Here is a 21,106-nt window from a genome sequence, read left to right as displayed (position 1 = left end):
AGAGGTGGGGATTTCTTTTCACTTGTCTCACTACTCGTGCTGTCCATGTTGAAGTTGTCCCGTCAATGGACACTAGTTCCTGTGTAATGGGAGTGGAGCGGTTCGTCTCCCGTCGGGGTACTCCTGCTATGATTTGGTCGGATAATGGTACGAACTTCATTGGAGCGGAGAAAGAGCTCCGTGAATGTGTGGAAAAATGGAATACGCTCAACATCGCTGCCGAACTTGCCAATAAGGGCATTAAGTGGAGGTTCAATCCACCCAGTGCGCCACAGCAAGGTGGCATCTGGGAGAGGTTAGTTCGTAGTTTTAAAAGAGTACTGTACACTATCCTCGGTACGCGTCGCCTCACAGATGAGGTGTTGAACACTACTTTTTGTCTGGTCGAATACGCACTAAACTCACGTCCCTTAACGCCCGTAAGCGCCGACCCGTCCGACCTAGGCGCAATAACACCTAATCATTTTCTACTCGGTAACCAAGCAACCAGAATTCCGTCCATCGTTGGCGTCGACGAGTTTGATCATCGTAAGTGGTACGCCCGTGCACAGTCATACGCCAATGCAATTTGGGCACGTTGGCTCAAGGAGTATTTACCTGCACTGAACCGTAGACCTAAGTGGCAGACGCCTGCCGAGCAGCACCTCAAGGTCGGTGATTTAGTTTGGATCGTTGAAGAAAGCAACCCTAGGGGTTACTATCCAACTGCTCGGATTGAAGAACTTCGGTACGGCTCCGACAGCGTCGCCCGCTCCGCCGTCTTACGCACGTCATCCGGATCGCTCGTCCGCCCACTCGTTAAGCTTGTACCGATCCTCCCAGCATTTTCTTCCGGGCCGGAGGATGTTACCGAGTAAACTAATTGAGCAATGCTATTTAGAGCGTGAAATGAACAATCCTTTTGCAGCGCCATTTAAGCAGCAAGAAAAGAAAGGTTACGTAATTTCTTAATCATGTAAGCCTTACAAAAAGATTAAATGCACACAAAATACGTTCTATTTGGCATAAAAAGCTCGGAAAAAGTTCGTTAAACATAATTTTCGTTGAGCCTACTAATATACCGAATCGATTGCGCTCTTTTAGGCTTAATATTTTAATGTTTCGAAAACGTATCGGTGACCAATCTGAGTCGAAAATCGACTCAGACAAAATACCTGCTAAAAAGATCAAGCTAGGTTTGCCGGGCCATTGAGAGGGGCCTTTGGCCGTTATACGTTGTGGAAGATAGTTATGCCTCGCTATTGATATCCGTCTCATTAGATATTATGATTGGAATTTAACTTTCGAAAGAGTGTTTATCACCTTTACCCCAAAATTATTAATTCCGAAAAACAATTTTATAGCTCAACGGCAATTACCCAAAACTTAATCTTTGATGTTCATCCTGTATAGTTGGGAAGTGCTCCCCAAGAAACAGTCCCTCCCCTCGGGGGTTACCTGTCCCTTCGTTTTTTTTTGATGGACTGGCCCTGATCTCGGTTGGACCTCCCGATTCTCAGCAGATTTTACAGACTGTGGAATTGTTTCTGATTACACCATTCAGATTCTGAGTGGGGCCCAGATCAGACTTTCTAGACATGGGTAGTCCTTCCAGACTCTGCAAAAGTGTCGAGGTTTACCCCTGCGCGACCCTTGTTGATCTGATCAGAGCTAACTTGGGTTGCGCTTCATATCCTGGACGGTGTAGAATTTTGGTCTTTTTTACACAAATAAAAAGAATATTATATACAAAGCATTGATATATTGATATAGATGCTAATATAATTACATTACGTATTTAAATCAATAAGATTTTATGCTCTTTTTTGTTTTTGTTTTTTCATTCCCTATTTGTTTTGTTCTGCCATGCTAATGCTCATAGGTTCTCTTAGACATCTAAAAAGCACTTTAGAATGAAAAGGCTTGTTTGTCTTGTAAATAACAGATCAGAAGTCTTTTAAAAAAGTAGTAAAATAAGTCAATCCAAAAAGTGTAAAAAAATGAGTCAATCACAAAAAGGCTGAAAAACTTAAATGATAAAATTTGAAAACTTAGTGTTTTGAGATGGTGACCTGATATTGTTGTGTTGTACACTGACTCTTTGTTTTTCAATTTGAACATCGTCTTTGCGCATTTTGGATTCTCGAACTCCATTTGGCCATCCGAGATTGACTGCAGTGGTTAAATTAAAGGTAAACGCTAAGTAAGCCGACATATAAGCAAGCCGCAAATTGTGCAAGATTTTTATCAGAAACTATATACTTAACTTTTAAGCTCACAAAACCGCACAATATTTGAATATTATAATGTATTCCAGTGCACTAAAAGAAACAAAATCAGTAATTTTTAGAGGCTTCTGGTAGTTTTCAGCCTCATCTGAGCGCTGTCGAAAGCCATGACTCTCATGCAAAGTGGGTCAGTTACCAAGACCTGTTGTTTTCGCCAAACAGAGACATAAAATATTCTATAAGACGAAATAAAATTCTATCTCAGAATGTTTTGGCTAATTTGACCCAATATTCAAAGTCCTGCTTGCACTTGACTGAACATTTCAAAACTATCTTTTCATTCGCATATGTCTGGGCTAAAAGCTGATGCTTTAACAAAAAATGCCAGAGAGTAGCTGCAGAGCAATTGCTGAATCATTTACCAAAATGTTAAATATCTTGAATTCTCATTGCTCGTTAAAAATGTTTAAAACTTTTTTTGAATTATTTTGCCTGTATATGTGGATCAATTGCAGGCATGCGCAGAAAAGAAACTTTAATAAGGTGACAATTAACTGTTTCAAGGCCACCACTGGCCCAGAAAACGTGCCACCAAGTTATTAACTGCTCTGAAATTAATTTTGTAGCAATTTTTTTGAGTCGGTTGGTTTGCTAGGCATTTTTTAGCATAAGAAAACTGGAGAGTAAAAATGAATTGGTTGTTGTAAATAGCAATTGACAGATATTTGGGCGGTTAGGCGGTTTTTGCTTCTCTTACATGCAGTGCAGCTAGCGTCCCTGAGATTAAGGCAGGCACAACAAGACCCAACCAACTGCTTGCAGGTTGTCTGTGAGCAAAAATATGATCGTTAGCAACTTATGGTTGATTTAATTAAACTTAATTAAACTTGTGGCTGTTACAAAAAAACGGACACTTTGAAAATTTTGAAGAGTACAATTTAGAGTCAAAATTTAGAGTTATTAAAATACAATCATAAGTTTATAAATTTTAAAAAAAATCGTTATCGGTAGCTTCTTTAAACGGAGTCATCAACTCGAAATCGTTTCAAAAAGATAGGCAATTTTCTTGTGATATATTGCGTAAGGCATAAATTCACTTAATTAGATATTTTTGAATTATCGTTGATGTCCTGCTGCTGTTTTAAAATGACCGAAAAATCAAATTCTGTAAGTCAGTGTAAATTTTTCTTTTATTTTTATAATTGATATGTAAAAAGTTGACCGATGCACTGTCATAATTTTTTGTTCGTTTTTGAATTAATTTACAACGAGTATATTGATTTAGCCAAACAGAAAACAATTCAATCAAAGTTTTTTTTGTAAAACTACTTGATCTTTGGCTGCGTGATCTTGTTCACTGGCTTTCTCTTGTACATTCAATATTGGACATATTTTTCTCAAGTGTACAGATGAGCGCAAACAAGACCAGGATAAGTGATTATTTTGATTATTCATTTTGATTATTCTACAGAAATCAGGAAAAAATTTTAAAAATGAAGCGGTGATTATCATTAGGATCAAATTGGCCCATTTACGATTGTCAATATAAAGTTGTTCCTAAGCTTCAGAAAGGGCAAAAGGAGCTTGGGAGAATCGGTAGTCCGAAAGTTTTGGCGTATTAAAGGTGTAAAACCACACTTTCGAAGATTCAATTCATATACGTTATATCTCCACATATATAAGGCTACGTTTTGGCATCAAGATGTACAAAGCAACATGTAAGCAACGTGTCAGTATTAGTGATGATCATAGCAACAAGTGAAAGCTTAGACGGCAAGGTTTTTTCGATGCTCTTTTACTGGTTTTTTGTCTGATGTTATTGACGTAAAATCAGTTCGTATTCAATCGGCAATTGTCTAGAAAACCTAAAAATATTAAGCCGAAAACCACCTCAATCGGTACATATCGTGGTTATATTTACTTAAAATTAGGTTAATTGAACTTTTTCGGAACTTTCTACGTATATTAGAACGTATTTAAATCTTATTTGGAACGATTTATATGCACATTTGAATACTCGATTCTGATTGGCTAATAATATCTCGCTTACTCATTTACTTCGTAACATTCTCCGGCCCGGAAGAAGATGTTGGGAAAACTGGTACAAGTTTTACAAGCGGGCGGACGAGTGAACCGGTCGACGTACGTAAAACGGCGGAGCGCGCGACGCTATCGGAACCGTAACGGAGTTCCACAATCCGAGCGGTTGGGTAGTAACCCCTAGGGTTGGTTTCCTCAACTATCCAAACCAAGTCACCGGTCTTAAGGTGTTGCTCGGCAGGCGTCTGCCACTTAGAGCGTCGGTTCAGCGTCGGTACGTACTCTCTGATCCAACGGGACCAGATCGCATTAGCGTACGACTGCGCACGGGCGTAACGTTTACGATGATCAAACTCATTGTTGCCGACAACAGACGGAATACCGTCAGAGTGTTCTCCTAAAAGAAAGTGGTTGGGCGTTAAAGCGTTCAAATCGCACAGATCAACGCTTACGGGTGTTAAAGGACGCGAATTGAGATTATTCTCCACGAGACAGAAGGTAGTATGCAGTACCTCATCCGTGAGGCGACGGGTGCCAAGAATAGTATACAACACGCGTTTGAAGCTGCGTACTAGCCTCTCCCAGATACCACCTTGATGTGGTGCGCTGGGTGGATTGAATCTCCATTTTATACCTTTGTGAGCGAGCTCAGCTGCAATGTTGACAACGTTCCACTTTTCAATACTTTCTCGGAGTTCTTTCTCCGCTCCAATAAATTTAGTGCCATTGTCCGACCAAATCATGGCAGGTGTACCCCTACGTGACACAAACCGCTCAACTCCCATAACACAAGAACTGGTGTCCATGGATGTAATTATCTCGACATGGACAGCGCGAGTAGTGAGACAGGTGAAGAGGAAGCCCCACCTTTTCTCAGTAGTACGGCGGACAGTAACATAGAATGGCCCAAAGTAGTCAACGCCAGTGTTCGTGAAGGGAGGAGACTGGTAAGCAAGTCTCTACTTAGGTAAGTCAGACATGATTGGTTGCATAGTTACAGCTTGGAATTCTCGGCATCTCAGGCAGTGTGCTTTGATGGAACGCAAGGATGATCTTAGTTTCAGTACTGTGTAGTGTTCCTGCACAATTGATCTTAGGTATTCAACGCCCTGATGATAATGCTTTATGTGCGTGTGTTCAAGGAACAATTTTACAAACGGATGACGTGCATCTAGGATGATTGGGTACTTTACATTAAACCCAACTTCAATTAACCGCTTGATGCGGCCCGAGGAACGGATTAGCCCATTTGGACTAATAAACGGTGAATGTGGAGCAATTCGGCTACTCCGTTTAACGAATTTATTGTCAAGAAGATTTTTTCCTTAGGCTTCAAAAGACTCTCCTTGTACCAAGTACTGTAGATGACGCTCGGCTTCGTCAAGCTCAGTAGGGTCAGTAATGCTACCATCGGGGTTACGGTAGCCGGCATGTTTCGGCAAAAGCCGGAGAACGTATGCGGCAATGCGCAAGTACTTTTGATAAGAACTAAACTTATCAAATGGGAATAACGACGGAACGGGAGTTGTCTGTTTTTTAACAGATGTAGCGAGAGAGACAGTGTCTTCTATTATGACTGCTTGGTTGACGCCAAGTTTGATGTTATTAAGGACGTCTTTGTTCGGTACGAAAGGGAAACTTGAGTTAGATAAGAAATGTGGACCATTGACCCAACTGCTTAGTTGCAAAATCTCAGCGGACATTCCACGCGTGCCAGCGTCAGCTGGATTATCCTTAGTTGCGACGTGGTTCCATTGGTCAACGCTGGTATACTCCAAAATTTCACAAACGCGGTTTGCAACAAAGATTGGTTGCTTTTCATTAGAGTTTATCCACTGAAGAACCGTCGTGCTGTCTGTCCACATGAATACTTGGTTAACAGTTACAGTTAGTGCTTGTAAAATTTCTCTTTTCAGTCGAGCGGCAAGTAGAGCTGCTTGTAATTCGAGTTTTGGGACAGTCATTACTTTCATTGGCGCCACGCGCGCTTTCCCTAAAACAAACGCAAGCTCTGTTTTCTCTTGGCCCGTAGGTGTTTTTACGCGAGCTCGCAAGAATGCGACCGCACTAAAAATATCCTGCGAACTGTCACCGAACATATGCAACTCTGTATTATCAAAGGGTCCACTAAAGTAACTTCGAGGAATTCTGATGTTTTCAAGCTTTGGTAAGTCCGCACTCCAGACCGAAAATCTTTGAACGATGTCTTGTGGGAGCTCGTCATCCCATTGTTGTCCTGTGACACGCCAGATGTCTTTTAAGAGCAGTCGCGCGCCGACGGTAAACGGTGCGACAAGACCAATGGGGTCAAAGACTTTCGAGACAAGACTTAAGACCAAGCGTTGCGTGAGGGACTTGGTGTTAGCGCAGCTTGTACCCCGACTCACAACTAAAGTGTCATTAGTGTGATCCCACTTTAACCCTAGCACATGCGATGAATCCTCCTGACATGAAACAATAACCTTGTGCTCAGTAGATTGAGGGCAACCATCAATTCGATCAGCCAGATTTGGTACATTGCTTACGAACTTTGTAAGCTTGAACCCACCGAGATGGAGATTATGTACCAATTCCTTCGATCTATTGATGGCTTTCTCGGGAGACTCCACTGAGTCAAGGTAATCGTCCATGTAGAAGTTTTCAAGGACGGCTTTTGCAGCTTCGGGGTAAAACTTGGCATTGTCTCTCGCAGTGCGTTGTAATGCATAGTTGGCGCATGTGGGCGAGTCTTTAGCCCCAAATATATGGCGCGTATATTGATACACTACAACGTTAGTTGTGGGGTCCTCCCGCCACAGAAAGCGAAGAGATGGTTGATCTGATGGTAATACACCAACCTGTAGAAACATTCCCTCGATGTCGGCAGAGACGGCATATCGATGTTGTCGGAAGCGAAGAAGTACATAAATAAGGTTTTGGAGCAGATCAGGGCCAGTGAGCAACGATTTATTCACTGAGGCGCCATGAAATTTTGCTGCTCCATTGAGCACCCTACGCACCTTACCCGGTTTGTTCGGGTTTAAAACCGGATGGTGGGGTAGGTACCACTCTTTATCAGACCGCTTCTCAACCTTGTGAGCGTCCGAAACCTCAATTACATACCCCTTATTTAGGTCTTCCTTAATGGTGCTAGTATACTTTTCTCTAAGGTCTTCATCCTTGGCCAATCGTTTTTCGAGAGGTTTTAGTTGCACAAGGGAGGAGAAGTAATTATTTGGGAGCTTGGTGTTATCTGCTGCCCACAGCATTCCGACATCGTATCTCAGGCCATTGTGTATGGTGGTACTCTCAAGGATCTCGTGAGCCCTTGCGTCTGCTGCAGATCTGGAGTCGACCTGCCTGTTTACCCCGAATGATTCAATGTCGTACCATGACTTTACTTGACTAACTCATTGTCTTGTTCGATATTCACTTTAAAGCACGTTGAGGTTAAACACGAACTTGATGGTAACGGACCGCTTAAGACCCAACCTATGGGCAAGCGTACGGCAACGGGTGAACGCTTCTCATAGGCAGAGAAGTATTCTAACGGGCGGATGGCATGATAGACATCTTGTCCGAGTATCATCTCAATGTCTTTATAGGAATATGTTACGGGATCAAGGACTGCTAAGTGTGGGTAAGTCTCTTGCAGGGCCTGTACATTAATTATATCTAAGCCGACGTTCAGACTCTCTTTAACGAAAGGGTTGACGGTGAATGGTTCGAAATCTTGTTGTTCTTTTGGTTTCACAGTAACTTCAACAACCCTAGTATCAACTACTTCTTCGGTATTAATACCCTTGACAGTTAGCTTTAGTGCTTTGCCGTGCAAACCGAGTCTATCTGCGAGACTACCGGCCACCCAAGAGTTACTGCAGGCGGTATCACACAAAACTAAAGCCTTGGTATCTAAACCGGACGAATTGACCAACTGCAATTCAGTCACCTGAAGGAGCCCCTTAACATCAGTAACAGATGACATTGTTGTGGTCTTATTAGGCTGGAGTTGACTAGAAGTTGCTTTACTTTGACCTGTGTTGCCAGAAGGTTGAATGGTATTGGAATTTGTCGACTGTTTTGTTGCGAAAACCCTATCTGCTCCATGCAATAGTGTGTTATGCGAACTATTGCACCCTTCTGCTCGGCACTTTCTTGATTGAGGGCACTGGCGGAATGTGTGCTTGTCCCGTAAGTACGAAAAGCAAAGTTTGTTATCCGCCACCAACTTAGCTCTCTGGATTGGAATCTTTTCCTTGAACACTCGACACTCCCATAGCCGGTGGTTACCTTTGCATACAATGCATCGAAAGTAAGTATTTGTGGAAGCAGATGGCATTTGCTTCTTTGTTTCCCTTTGTTGCGAATTTGATGCAAACACTTTTGAGGCTGTTTTGGTCTTGGTTACTGAAGTGATGTTCTCTTCAGGTTTGGCCTTGGTTGCGCTTTGTTTCATAAGATTATGGGCCTCAGCCTTTTCTTTAAGCCAATCGTTAAAGTCAAGGAGGGTAGGCTTAACCCAGTGCTTCTTAAACGTAAAGAGTGACCATGACTCTTTCATGTTTGGTGGTAACTTCTGTACCGCTTGGTTAAGTAGGGAAGCGCTCTTCAAATCAGCATCATATGATAACGACTTGAAAACCCCAACGAGACTGGATATTGCAGCAGAATAGTTTATGATGTTATCACTATTGTGCATTTTAAGAGGTGGGAAACTGCTTAGTTTATCCAAGTGTGCATTTACGACTGCCTGTGGCTGGCCAAATTTACGTTCCAAAGTCCTTTGTGCATCCTTGTACATTAAACCACAGTAAGCAAACTCGGCAATTGCAATCTTTGCTTTACCGGTGACGAGTGTTTTAAGTTACGTCAATTTAACGTCATCAGTGAGCGGCTGCGAGTCGATCGCGCTTTTGAATTGACCATACCACTCATGCCACTTTAATGGGTCGCCATTAAACTCTGCAAGTTTCCACTCGGGCAAAGGGTCGTTTCTCTTGCTTGTTATTGCATCAGCTAATTCCCTAATCAATGACGCATTGTCCGGTATCGGAGGGGCAGGTGCAGACACCTGCGGACTGCTCCAACTCAACGGAGTGGGCCCAACATAGGGGTATGTTGGCTGAAAAACCGGAGTGGCTAGACCAGGTACAACATTAGTAGTCGCGATCAGGTTTTCCTGCTGCGCGCCTAACGGTGATTGCATATCAATCAAAGGGGGCGAATTGTGATAAATTCGTGGTGGAACATAAGTGCTTGATGGTGCGATATGGGCGTGTACATTTGGAGGCAGACTATTCACGGTGGTTGTGTCTTGGTTGAATAATGACGGTCTGTGCTGTAGAAACCGCCAGTGACTCATATTTGGCACAAAATTTTGGCCAAGAGGGATATTGGGCATATTTGGGACAGGCGGAGCAACGGAACGTACAACTTTGTGTACTCGGTTGTTATTATTATTCTGAAATGTTTTGACGAGAGGCTGATTATCCAAAGTGGCTTGTGGGATGGGAGCAGTGATGTTAGGTGCGAAGACTGGGTTCGGAATGGGAAGGACGTTAGGATGAGCGGGTTCGGAGTTGTGCTGTTGAATGTTTGGACTTAGTGGGGCGCTTGGGTGCAGGGGAACGTTGATTGCGGGGGCTGGATGATTTGTTGTCGGAAAAGGAGGAAGAGTGGCGTTTGGTGCTCGGGGGACAAAATTAATTTGTTGTCGGGGGCATATACGCTGGGCCGAATTATTCTCGGGCAGACTTGATGTTTCAGGTCCCCTGGATTGCGAAATTTGAAGTTGTGCGTTGGGAAAAACCTCGGTTGTAATATTCTGATTTTCTTGTGGTGCGAACGTCTGTTTTGGAATGGGCTGTTGAATGGGCGGTGAAGAAGCCCCTGGGGCGTGTACAGAAGGCGGCTGACTATCCGCAGTTCCTTGGTTAGTTATGCTTGGGAGCGCCATGCCTTGCTGGCCTGTTTGATTCATTTGCGCCCTAAGGTGCGCCTGGTACAACGCCTGTGTGTTAGCAGCAGCCAAAAAATTTTCAGGTGGAGTATAATAGGGGTCGAGTTGCTGCAAGGTCTCATTGCTTAAAATGTAATTGCCTCGACAATTTTTTGGAATGGAATGCCTTGAAATTTCAGTGTTCTGATCTTCCACTGTTTTGCCGTTGTTGTGGCTAGGACATTCTTGAGGGTCAATCATAACCTGTGGTTCGCTAGTTTTCTCCTCATTGGGAAAACTTAAAGCAAGTGAGGTGTTGATCCAATCTTGGACAGCCTTTTCACTTCTCATTGAGCTCCTAGCACTTGCATTTGTTTCAGATTGGCTACCTTTAGAAACGGCGTCCAGCAATTCAAATTCTTGCAGAGTTGCCTCTGCCAACCGTTTCCTATTGTTTTCCTCCAGTTCATCCAATTCCATTTGCTTTTTCTGTTTAGCAAGGCGAATGGCTGCTTCATTCTGTTTTTCAATTTCTTCACGCTTCATCTTAGCAATTACGTAGTCATGTTTACGCTGACTAGATGTTTTTGACGATGTCATGATTAAGGGAAGTCTAGAATGAATGGAAGCCCTCGGTTCCTGAAACTCACTCACTTTATCATCAGCAGAGTTGATGTAGTTTCGTGCTGAAGTGAGGATCTTGTCGTTCTTGGTTGTCATTGCCTCTAAGTAAGACTCTAGTGAAGGAACAAGTGCACTCTGATCCTCCGTTTTTCCAGCAAAAGCAATCAGGTCCTCATTTTTGTCTACAACGATCATAAATGCTTCGTTGCACTTTGTTACTAGGCGTTCAACTTTCACTCGCCTACTTTGACTATTTATACAATGAAGGATATCTTCGTGTATAGCATGCAATTCAGCCTCACGCTTTGACCTGGCAGCGTACAACTTTTTGACTTTTTGATCAAGACTATTAGACATCATGATTTTATTATTTCCAAAGACCAGCAATCCTACCACTGCACACGATTATCTATTATATGCACGCTCCAAATAAATCGAATACACGCAAAACAAACCCAACGCAAAAGACACCAAACACAGCACACTGTAGACAGTCTGTAAAACAAACCACCCAAAGAGCAAAGAAGGTCGTCGAGCACACTGTGCCCGACAAAAACAGAAGTGGAGCGCTGAACGCTATGCGCTCAACGCGGAGGGAGGCAAAGGACACACGGGAAGTCGAGCGAGCAACGCGCGACGAAACGGAGACGTTACGGACGGAAAGTCGAGCGAGCAACGCGCGACGCGACGGAAACGGGACAGACGAGAAGTCGAACGAGCAATGCGCGACAGAACGGAAACGGGACGTGTGGGAAAACAAACAAAACGGGACGGTGGGAAAGAACGGGCGGGAAATGAGTTTGGAAAGAACTATGTTAGCAGACCACAGCAAAAACTCAAGCAAACAACCTAGCCTTAAATCCAGAACAAACTTAAGTCACACCCTAGGAAGAAGGAGAGAAGCTACTGCAAGACAATCTTACATAGTTCATAATGGGTTTATAACGACAAATTTAAAGAGAAACTAATTTACGGCAATGCAGTAGTACAGTAAAAGGATGTAAAGGTCAAGAAATTTACTAGTCATAACTCCAGAATAAACTTAATTCACATCCCAGCAATACCCAAACCAAAACAACCGATCAACATACTAACGGTATTAACAAACTACAGCAAAATTGAATAAACTACAATAGTGTGTTTGTAGACTAAGATAGTTGGAAAAGTCAAGAAACACTCCAGCCGTAACTCGAGAATAAACTTAAGTCACACCCTAGAAGGCAACAAGACCAAACAAACTAGCAATCATACAGTTACACACAAACATACAGCAGCAAAATCAATATACTACGACAGGAAGGCTAGTAAATTAGGAAAGTTGAAAAGTCAAAGGACAATCTAGCCGTAACTCGAGAATAAACTTAAGTAACACCCTAGAAAGCTATAAGACCTAAACAACAAACCAGCATACTAGCATACTCAACATACTACAGCAAAAATAACAACATACTTCATCACATATGATATACTACATCGAAATCCGGAAAAAAAGCGGAAGAAAACGAAAAGCGGAGTGTTGGGAGAGCGACGTTATTGAAAAAACGGAACACGGAGAATTGAAATGTTAAGGGACGAAAAGGACGCGGACGAAACGTTACATAAACGAGCGAAGAGGCAAAATTATAGTGATTCGATCATTTTTTTTGGTAGGCCGGAGGTTGTGAAAATGTTCACAACTTTTTGTGTTTATTGGGTTTCACTCAGTTAACGAACCTTCTTAATGAGAAAATGATATTTTGACAAATTTGTCAAAATTTTATGCATTTGTCCGATTTTTTCAAATTTTTGGTCAATTTTTGCAAATTCTTGTTTACGGAACGGTAATCCAGTAAACTGGACGGGTTTAAACTCAGAAATACGGTTTATCAGTATTCGATATTGATATACTATGTTTTTTCGAGTTGCATCAAAATTGACCAAAAATTTTCAAAATTGGACATTTTAGCATTATATTCTCTCAATTTTTTCTATTTCAGAGGTTATTTTTGATATACGAACCAACTGTATCACTTTTTTTTCGAATTTTTGGTAAATCGGCTAAAATTTTTTAAAATTGATGTTTTTTCGTTTCAAAAATTGTTTTTTGTGGGAATTTAATGTTGACCTTTTACGAATATTTTTCATGATATTGCCTAATTTTAATACCCCTCAAAAATATTTATTAAAAATCAGGGGTTGGGTTTCTTGCCGTCTAACTTAATCATTAAATACTACACTTCGAAACATTTAAAGTTTTGGTTCAGTCTTACAGTTCCTGTTGAAGTTTCTGTTAGGTAGCTCACATCGTTATCTGGGATCCAATTTTCCGGTTTCTTTTTCCAAAGTATTTGCATCGTAACAAATTGGAAGACATCAGGTTGTTTTTGAAAGCATCTGGCTTGTAGATGGGCAGGGTCGCGATGTTTTGCGCTTGTTGTTGCTGTTGTTGGATATTCCATCTGGAAAAGACACTGGTGAAACTCGTATGCATTATCTACTTCTCATAGACTGCAACAGTTGGATATATTCGGAGTCCATGTAGTTCAGCACCCCCATCTCTCAGATTGTTTCACATTCACAGCCGGGAGCGGAACCATATTAAAGGTGTAAAACCACACTTTCGAAGATTCAATTCATATACGTTATATCTCCACATATATAAGGCTACGTTTTGGCATCAAGATGTACAAAGCAACATGTAAGCAGCGTGTCAGTATTAGTGATGATCATAGCAACAAGTGAAAGCTTAGACGGCAAGGTTTTTTCGATGCTCTTTTACTGGTTTTTTGTCTGATGTTATTGACGTAAAATCAGTTCGTATTCAATCGGCAATTGTCTAGAAAACCTAAAAATATTAAGCCGAAAACCACCTCAACGGTCGGTACATATCGTGGTTATATTTACTTAAAATTAGGTTAATTGAACTTTTTCGGAACTTTCTACGTATATTAGAACGTATTTAAATCTTATTTGAAACGATTTATATGCACATTTGAATACTCGATTCTGATTGGCTAATAATATCTCGCTTACTTATTTACTTCGTAACATGGCGCCTTTTTTTAGATGTCAGATTTTTCGCTGAAGCCTGGATGGTGTTTCCTGGTTTGCTTAGCAATTTCCGATTGCATCTTTTTCCAGGTCTTCTCTTTTCCAGGCAACACTTAAGTTTCTATATGTGTTTGTTCCTAAGTTAAATGATTCTATGATTGTATCAGTTATTTGAGCAATATATTGTCCTTTTGTTTCAACGAAAACCGCCAATTTGCTTTTCAAAGTATCCAATTTTTGCTAACTAGTTTTGTTTTTGCATGTTGTCAATCAACCTGCCTAGTTTAGACAGCAATCTCGGGCACTCTATGACTCTTTGTTTTGGGTAATGCATTGCTTACTTAACCTTTCAATATAACTATTAACATTTAGCTTCACTGTCAATTCAGTTTTATGACTACCGCCCTGAAATATTTTACGACAGATATACTTTTATATTTCTGCTATTGGCAACACTGAAGTTAACACACAAAAGTCGAAAACAGTGCCGTATGTGTATATAGATACGGGGTTCGTTCAGGTTATTTGAGACTTTCAAAGGGCGCTAAATACTCTAATGGATAATTGAAGTCCAAAGTGCCAACCCTAAATGACATTTTATATTCTGTTTGATTTTTAAAATTTCCGAATACAATTTCCGTCTTTTTGTTTAGAAGCGGCCAGTTTTCTTTGTTTAGGATATCAATAAATTAATTAGTTTTATAAATCGAATCTTCAACTTTTAAATTTATCTTCATAAGTAATAGGTACAAAAGTTGATAAAGGTCTGGGCGCAATTATCTTGTGCAGCAGTTTTACTATGTTGTTTTTTTAATGATAAACAATTTTATAAATTCATTTATATTACTTAAAATTTAGCTTGCAAGATTACTGAAAAAATTGACAGAATCTGTGGTTTTCCAATAATTATAAAAGTGCATACTAATAAATAAGTTACGAATCCCCGATAATGTTAAGCATTGAATATTTCCTTCGTAGTTCGCAAAGAAATCAGTTATATCTAAATTTTTGTGCTTCAATACATCTTTGTATAAAACGTCTTTTACACATATAACCCCTTTTTTTGCATAAAACGTTCTTGTTCTTTAATTTTTGTTCTTAAAACGGTCACACGAGTTCAAAATCCAAAATGGTAATTTAACCACAACAATGCAATACCAGTATATTATTAGTTATTACCCCCCCCCCCCCCCCCCCCAAAGTGCTACCCGACCTTGTTTCGAGTACTGCTGGTTGTTATGCCTTTGTATGCGATAGGGGGACCTTGCCATTCATAATTGAGGGTATGGATTTAGTGGGCATTGTTTTGTTAGACAAAGGGATTAATTTTTAACAAATCTTTCCAGACCAATGATCTTCCGACACTCAATTATGCAAATGGAAAGCACTAGTTTTGTCTCTTCTTCTTTTTAATGCTCTCCGTTCATCTTTTTCCATCTCATCATGCGACTCTTTTCTTACCTGTTCTGTCCAAATAACCGAATAGCTCGTTTTGTCCCAATTAGCAGAAAATATAAGTTCCCACTCCGATCAAATTGGAATTGGTCCAAACTTAGCTCGACCATAGCGAATCAGGATCTGAAATCTGCTTTGAAATCTTCTAAAATATCGTGGATTTTGTAGAATTTTGTGGCTCAAACTAAAGAAGAGAGTAAATTAGTTTGTTCCATAATGCCGAAAAACCATTTTTTTTGGCAATTTTTTTTTTACAAAAGTTCAAGCAGGCCGCAATTTTTTGTTCATTTTCTGAAAAATTGTTTTCAGCAGTATCTTCAGAAAAATATGCTGGATAATGTTAACTTTTGAGGCTCAAATAAAACAAGAGAATAAATCAGTTTATTCCCAATGGCAAAAAATACATTTTTCAAATTTTTTCTAGTCGGCCATAATTTTTTGTTTATATTCTGAAAAATTACTTCCAACAGAAATCAAAATATAATTGCGCAATGACGATACAACATATAGCTATACAAATCAGTGTCAAAAAAGAAGCTTGAAGTTCTAAAAATTCGGCCTTGTGCAAAGTCATCTGTAATGACTTTCATGTTTACTTTTTTGTGAATATACTAGTCATAAAGTTTGATCAAAATGGACTAAATAGTGACCGACATTTCATGCTTGGATGCACTTTATTTGCGCATTCACTCTTGTTCATGTTTTACTAAACGGCAGCTTTGTCTCGGTCGAGGGGGGCATAGAACCAGGAGTGGAATGGTTTTGAGAAAGCGTGACCTAAAAGGGACCCTGTCTTGCCTCTAGGGTACTGTTACGCTTCGCCCTCCACTCATTTGATCAGCAAGTTAAACGCTTGAGTGATTAATGCAACATAAAACAGTAAAAAGTTAAACATTTTAAAAATGGACTTTGAAACAAACAAGCCTTCAAACAGATTTCGTGTGCCAAAGATTCATTCAAGAATAAGCTGAATTGTAACATTGTTTAAAGCTTAACAAGATTGAAAGCGCCGATTGAGAATCGTATTCGTGAATTGAGACCTTCAAATTTAAAAGTGAACCAAGTCCGAGATCTTGTATGAAAGACCGAAAAATCTTGGAGCGTCAGAACTATGAAACCCAGATTTAATGATACCAGCAAAAGCTTTTGAGCAAAATTTGGTCATAACTGATAAGATATATTAGAAACGACTACTTTGTACAGACGGGTCTAACAAATAAACCCCGCGGAAAAACAGATTGGGAATTTTTTCGTCGGTTACTTTTCCCTGTGGTATTTTTCCTTGGGGATATTTTTCGCTTGGGGGTATTTTTTCCTATCTAAAAATGGGTGGGTCTGCAGTTTTTTCCGAAACCGTTTCAGATCTTAATTAAAGTGTGGAGGACAATGTTAATCTCAACATTCAGACTGAAATTTGTCTCAGATATTCAGGCTTGATTGTTAAGCATTTGAATTTCCAGTGAATCTCAACAGGTTTTTGGGCGGTGCCGTTCTGTTTCTCTGGACTCATTTGCAATCGAAAGAACCCACATTTGGCTGTTCTATTTGAATTTTTACTAGTTCTGATTTTAAGTGCAACAAGAGAAAAGAACTAGTGAATCAATGTACATGATCTATGGAATAAAAAGCAGACATCTACCCCGTGCATAAAGTATTAAGCATTATTATCTCTGATAAGTTAATTCTAAATGCAAATTTCTATTGCAAAATTAAAACGAGAGAAACTTGAATTCTTGTACGCTGAATTGTCGTACAGATTTACAATCTGTAGGAATGAGTTGTTTCGTGGCACCGATTAGCTTATTCTACAGCGGCTAATTAGTGGTGATTTGGCGGTGCGATTTAACGCTATTAATTGTTGCTTTAGAATTAAATATTCTAGTTACAGAATTTAGGTCGATTTGGCGTAGCGAAATCGCTTTCAATTATTTGTAGAGTATTTCGCTCAGTGAAAGATACTAAACTTTTGATATGTCTGAATCAAGACTTTGGCGAATCGGATTCTAGTTAAAGAGAGAGTCAACTAATTTGAATTGCGAAAATGAAGAGAATGAATTTAGACAAAATTAACAAAACTGATTAACAATTTGTTCATAAGATTACATTACTAAATGCGGCAACTTACAATCACGAGACAATGTGAACAGACAAAAGATCATGCACAGGATGTAAACAAATTTATAAGTATGAAAACATAAGATTCGATCTTCAAAACTAGAACTAAATGAATGAACAAAATAAAGGTAGATGAAATGAACTAAATTAATTTAAACATAAAATGAACCAATTTAGCTACACCAAACAATAACCCCAAACTAAATATGTACTTTTGTACCACATTTTCCCCCTTGGCGAAAATAAATAACATGTTATTTATCAGAAAATTAATAGTCACATGTACTTGTTAAAACAATTAATACTGTAATGTTTTAATCAGAGTTTTGAACGCAACAGTTTTAGTCAAATGTACTTTAATCACTCTCACTTTCGTAATATCTCTCCGCTTCGCCAACTGTCATCGACAACTCTGGTTCTTCGTAATTGGGGGAGACATAGAATTGAGTAGGGTATGAGGTTGTTGGAGAACAGGGGCCGACTGTAAAGTTAGATTCCTCTTGATTAGACTGTGCTGCAGCAGTTTGTATGGCCGAGATTATTGATTTATTCTCAATTTGTTGTTTCTTGATGTTTTGTCGTCTTCTTTGTTTCCCAATTGCTCCAGTACTTGAGGTTGTGGGAGGGCAAGTTTGAACTGAAGTCGCAGATTCATCCGATTCTGTGATCGATACTGTGGAGCGCTTTCTTTTTGATGGAATTAATGCTACTGATGCTTTTGTAGCTGCTTTTCGCTTTGGCCTGCTCGTTGGCTCCGCGATCACAATGCTTGTGGTAGGTAATTCCATTGGCACCGCGAGATCGTTACTTGATTCGGCGGGTTGATTTGGCGGCGCTGTTGACAGTTGTCTTTTGGGCTTTGTTGGCATTCTTACACGGAGGGCACGTTTAACATTAGAATGAATTGACGACACTGTGCTGATGTCATCTGCCACTTTCCTATGCTTCATTTGTTTCCCTCCTTCTAACTTCTTCCTGGATTCCTTTGCGTGATGGTTTATGAGTTCGTCAGTTGTTTTGCCCGTTGGTAATTTTGGACGTCAGTTAGCGTATACCTGCAATTCTGTGTCACGTTCCGCCTTCGTCCCAAACTTTGCTAGATTTGAGTTCCTGATTGTCACATCTCTCTTGCCCGGTTCTTTAATCACTGAAGTATGTTCGTTCGTTTTAATTACTGACGATCCTGGTGCTAAGACGTCATATAAGCCATCGAGACTTTTCTTTGATCTTTTTGTGCGAGGTCTCTTTTTAACCAATTTTACCTCCAGTGATGCTTCCGTTCTGGGTATAGATTGGCCGACATCTGGCTAAGAAATCAATCTCGATTCATTATTCGGGTCCTCCTTTTGCCGTTTCATCGCCTCTTTGCCCAGTTTGTTCTTGTTCACCTCTATTTCAATGTCGCTACGCTCTTCATTGTTCCAGTTTTCGTCTGTGGTGAGCTGGTCCCATCTGACAGTCTCCAAATCTAAATATTTGTTTAAAATGTTTTTGTAAGTTAAACTTTTTGGGTCTGGTTTAGTCGTTATATTGCTTAATGGCGTATTCGCTTTTTTGCCAAAATGTGCCTCAAATGGTGATATGTTAATAGTCTTTTGACGACATATTCGTAGCTGATAAATTATTGAATTTGTTGAAGCTTTCACATTAAATTGATTTTGCGCCGCCGTTTTAATACAGGCTAGGCGATTCTTGATTGTTTGAATTAGTCTTTCAACCAAACCAATTGCTCTGTGGTCGTGTATTGGCGCCTCGATTAGCTGTATGTTATTTTGACTGCAAAATGTTTTAATTTGTTGCCCCGTTTGACATCGAGCTTGATCCAATCTAACTGCACGGGGTATACCGTGTAGCAAAACAAACTCTTGAAGGAACTTATTATCTGCATTATCTCTATGAAATACTTCTGCTGTTGGAAATTTCGAAAATCGATCAATACATGCAACAAAATAAATCTCTTGGTTTCTTTCATTATAGATGGGTCCTCCAAAATCACTTTGAATTTCTTCATTTGGAACTTTACATTACCTTAATGGTGCCCATTTTTTGCCGGTATAATAGGTTTTAAATTTTTCCCAATCTTGACACAGGGGTTGCACTTTGCAGTTTTGGTAGCTATGTCCCTGTGCATATATGGCCACCACGCGTGAGTTGCCATATCAGTCATCCCCCATGTGCCAGGATGAGTTGCGTGGATGGCGTCTACATAGGCATCTTTGATCGCATGGGGAAGAGCAATCCTGTCATTTATGCAGACACACCCGTTCTTTACATGCAAGTCTTTCCAGAAGGAATGGATGTAAGGGGATATTTGTCTACATCTATCTTCGTTGTCCGTAAGAATGCAGTGGCGAATCTCCTTCAAAATTGCGTCCTTGGTTGTCAGGCTGGCCATTAGGGAGCTTGAGAAGATCTTGGAGAGCGCGAAGTTGAAAGAGTCCAGGTAAAGGTCGTCTACTGACGGCGAAGTGGCTGTTGTATCGGTTGTGGTTGTTATTGGAGTTACGGGTGCTGCTTGAGCTGTTGAAGGTCCCTCTTCTGCAAAGCGTACTCTCGATGGAGTCGATTGTTTAACTCTCATCAGCGTTTCATCATCGGAAATTGATTGGGACATCATGTAGACGTTCTTGAATTTCCTTGCGATTCGTTGGAAGTTGTTTAAATTAGAGAGTGACTGTTCAGTGGGTCGGTTTAAGGCAAAAAGCGAGTGAGGAAAGTTAGTTGTCTCGATTTTGGGGATGGAATTTAAATTTTTGATTGTGAATTCGCTAATTGAGTCGTCAATTCGCGTACTTGTAGAATGTTCTGGATTTCGCGGTGCGAATTCACTGCATAAGTTATTAGTGGAATTTGAATTATTTACGACCCATTTTGTAGATGGATTTCGCGCTGCAAAATCGACGTAATTTTCGGCATTTAATAAGAAGCGTTTCGCACTACGTTTAATTACATCCAATTTAGCTACAATAAATTGCTCGTCATATGCAGATATATTAACAGCTTGTTGATGCGGGTCGCGAGAGATATAATCCACAAATCCCATTTTTGTGCCATGAAGGTGATCAATCGAAAAATCAAAAGGTAGTAAACGATCTACCCAACGTGTCAGTCTACTATTATATGTATTGTTAGATCTATTTTCTCTCATGATTGAGAGAAGTGCTCTATGATCAGTTATCACAGTATAAATATTACTTAAAATGTTCCACGGACCAAACAACACCCAGAAGTTCTAGTTCGTTTATACTATATCTGTCTTCAACAGAGTTCAAAAATCGTGACGCAAATGCTACTGTATGCCACCCATTAGGTGTTCGTTGTTCCAATGCACATCCCAATCCTTTACGTGACGCGTCGCATTTAATTCGTGTTTCTAATTCCGGGTTGAAATGTTTATTTTCAGTGGTTTCCGTAATTTGTTCTTTTATTAAAGAAAACTGTTTATCGTGCTCTTCCGTCCAAAGAAATTTTGAATTTTTTTGAGAGCAGTGGTCGCAGGTGGTAACATAATTGTGACAAATTTGGGATAAATTTTCCTAAATGGTGTACTGAACCCATAAAAGATCAAAGTTTTTTAAGATTAGTAGGTGCCGATAAATTTCCAATTGCATCCCTTTTACTTGAAAGTGGGGTTACACCTGATTGTGTAACGTTATGACCGAGCCATTCAATCGTTTCTTTCGCGAAATGACATTTTGCAAGTTTTATGCGTAAGTTT

General features: G+C 40.1%; 2 protein-coding genes across 2 annotated transcripts in view; one reads left to right on the top strand and one right to left on the bottom strand.

The window, feature by feature from the left end:
- LOC142344960 (uncharacterized) overlaps positions 1-20,312 on the bottom strand; it is a 266,838-nt gene extending 246,526 nt beyond the window's left edge. Inside the window, exon 1 of the mRNA XM_075397045.1 lies at positions 20,303-20,312. The gene's annotated coding sequence lies outside the window, so the exon portion shown is untranslated. The remainder of the gene's footprint in view (positions 1-20,302) is intronic.
- LOC142344959 (piezo-type mechanosensitive ion channel component 2-like) overlaps positions 1-21,106 on the top strand; it is a 212,454-nt gene that overhangs the window by 36,231 nt on the left and 155,117 nt on the right. The gene's annotated exons all lie outside the window — the stretch shown is intronic.

The sequence above is a fragment of the Convolutriloba macropyga genome, chromosome 8, assembly GCF_964194025.1.
Source record: "Convolutriloba macropyga chromosome 8, txConMacr16.3, whole genome shotgun sequence".
NCBI classification, from domain to species: domain Eukaryota; kingdom Metazoa; phylum Xenacoelomorpha; order Acoela; family Convolutidae; genus Convolutriloba; species Convolutriloba macropyga.
Note: the sequence above shows the minus strand (reverse complement) of the source record. Positions and strands in the feature narration are given on the sequence as shown.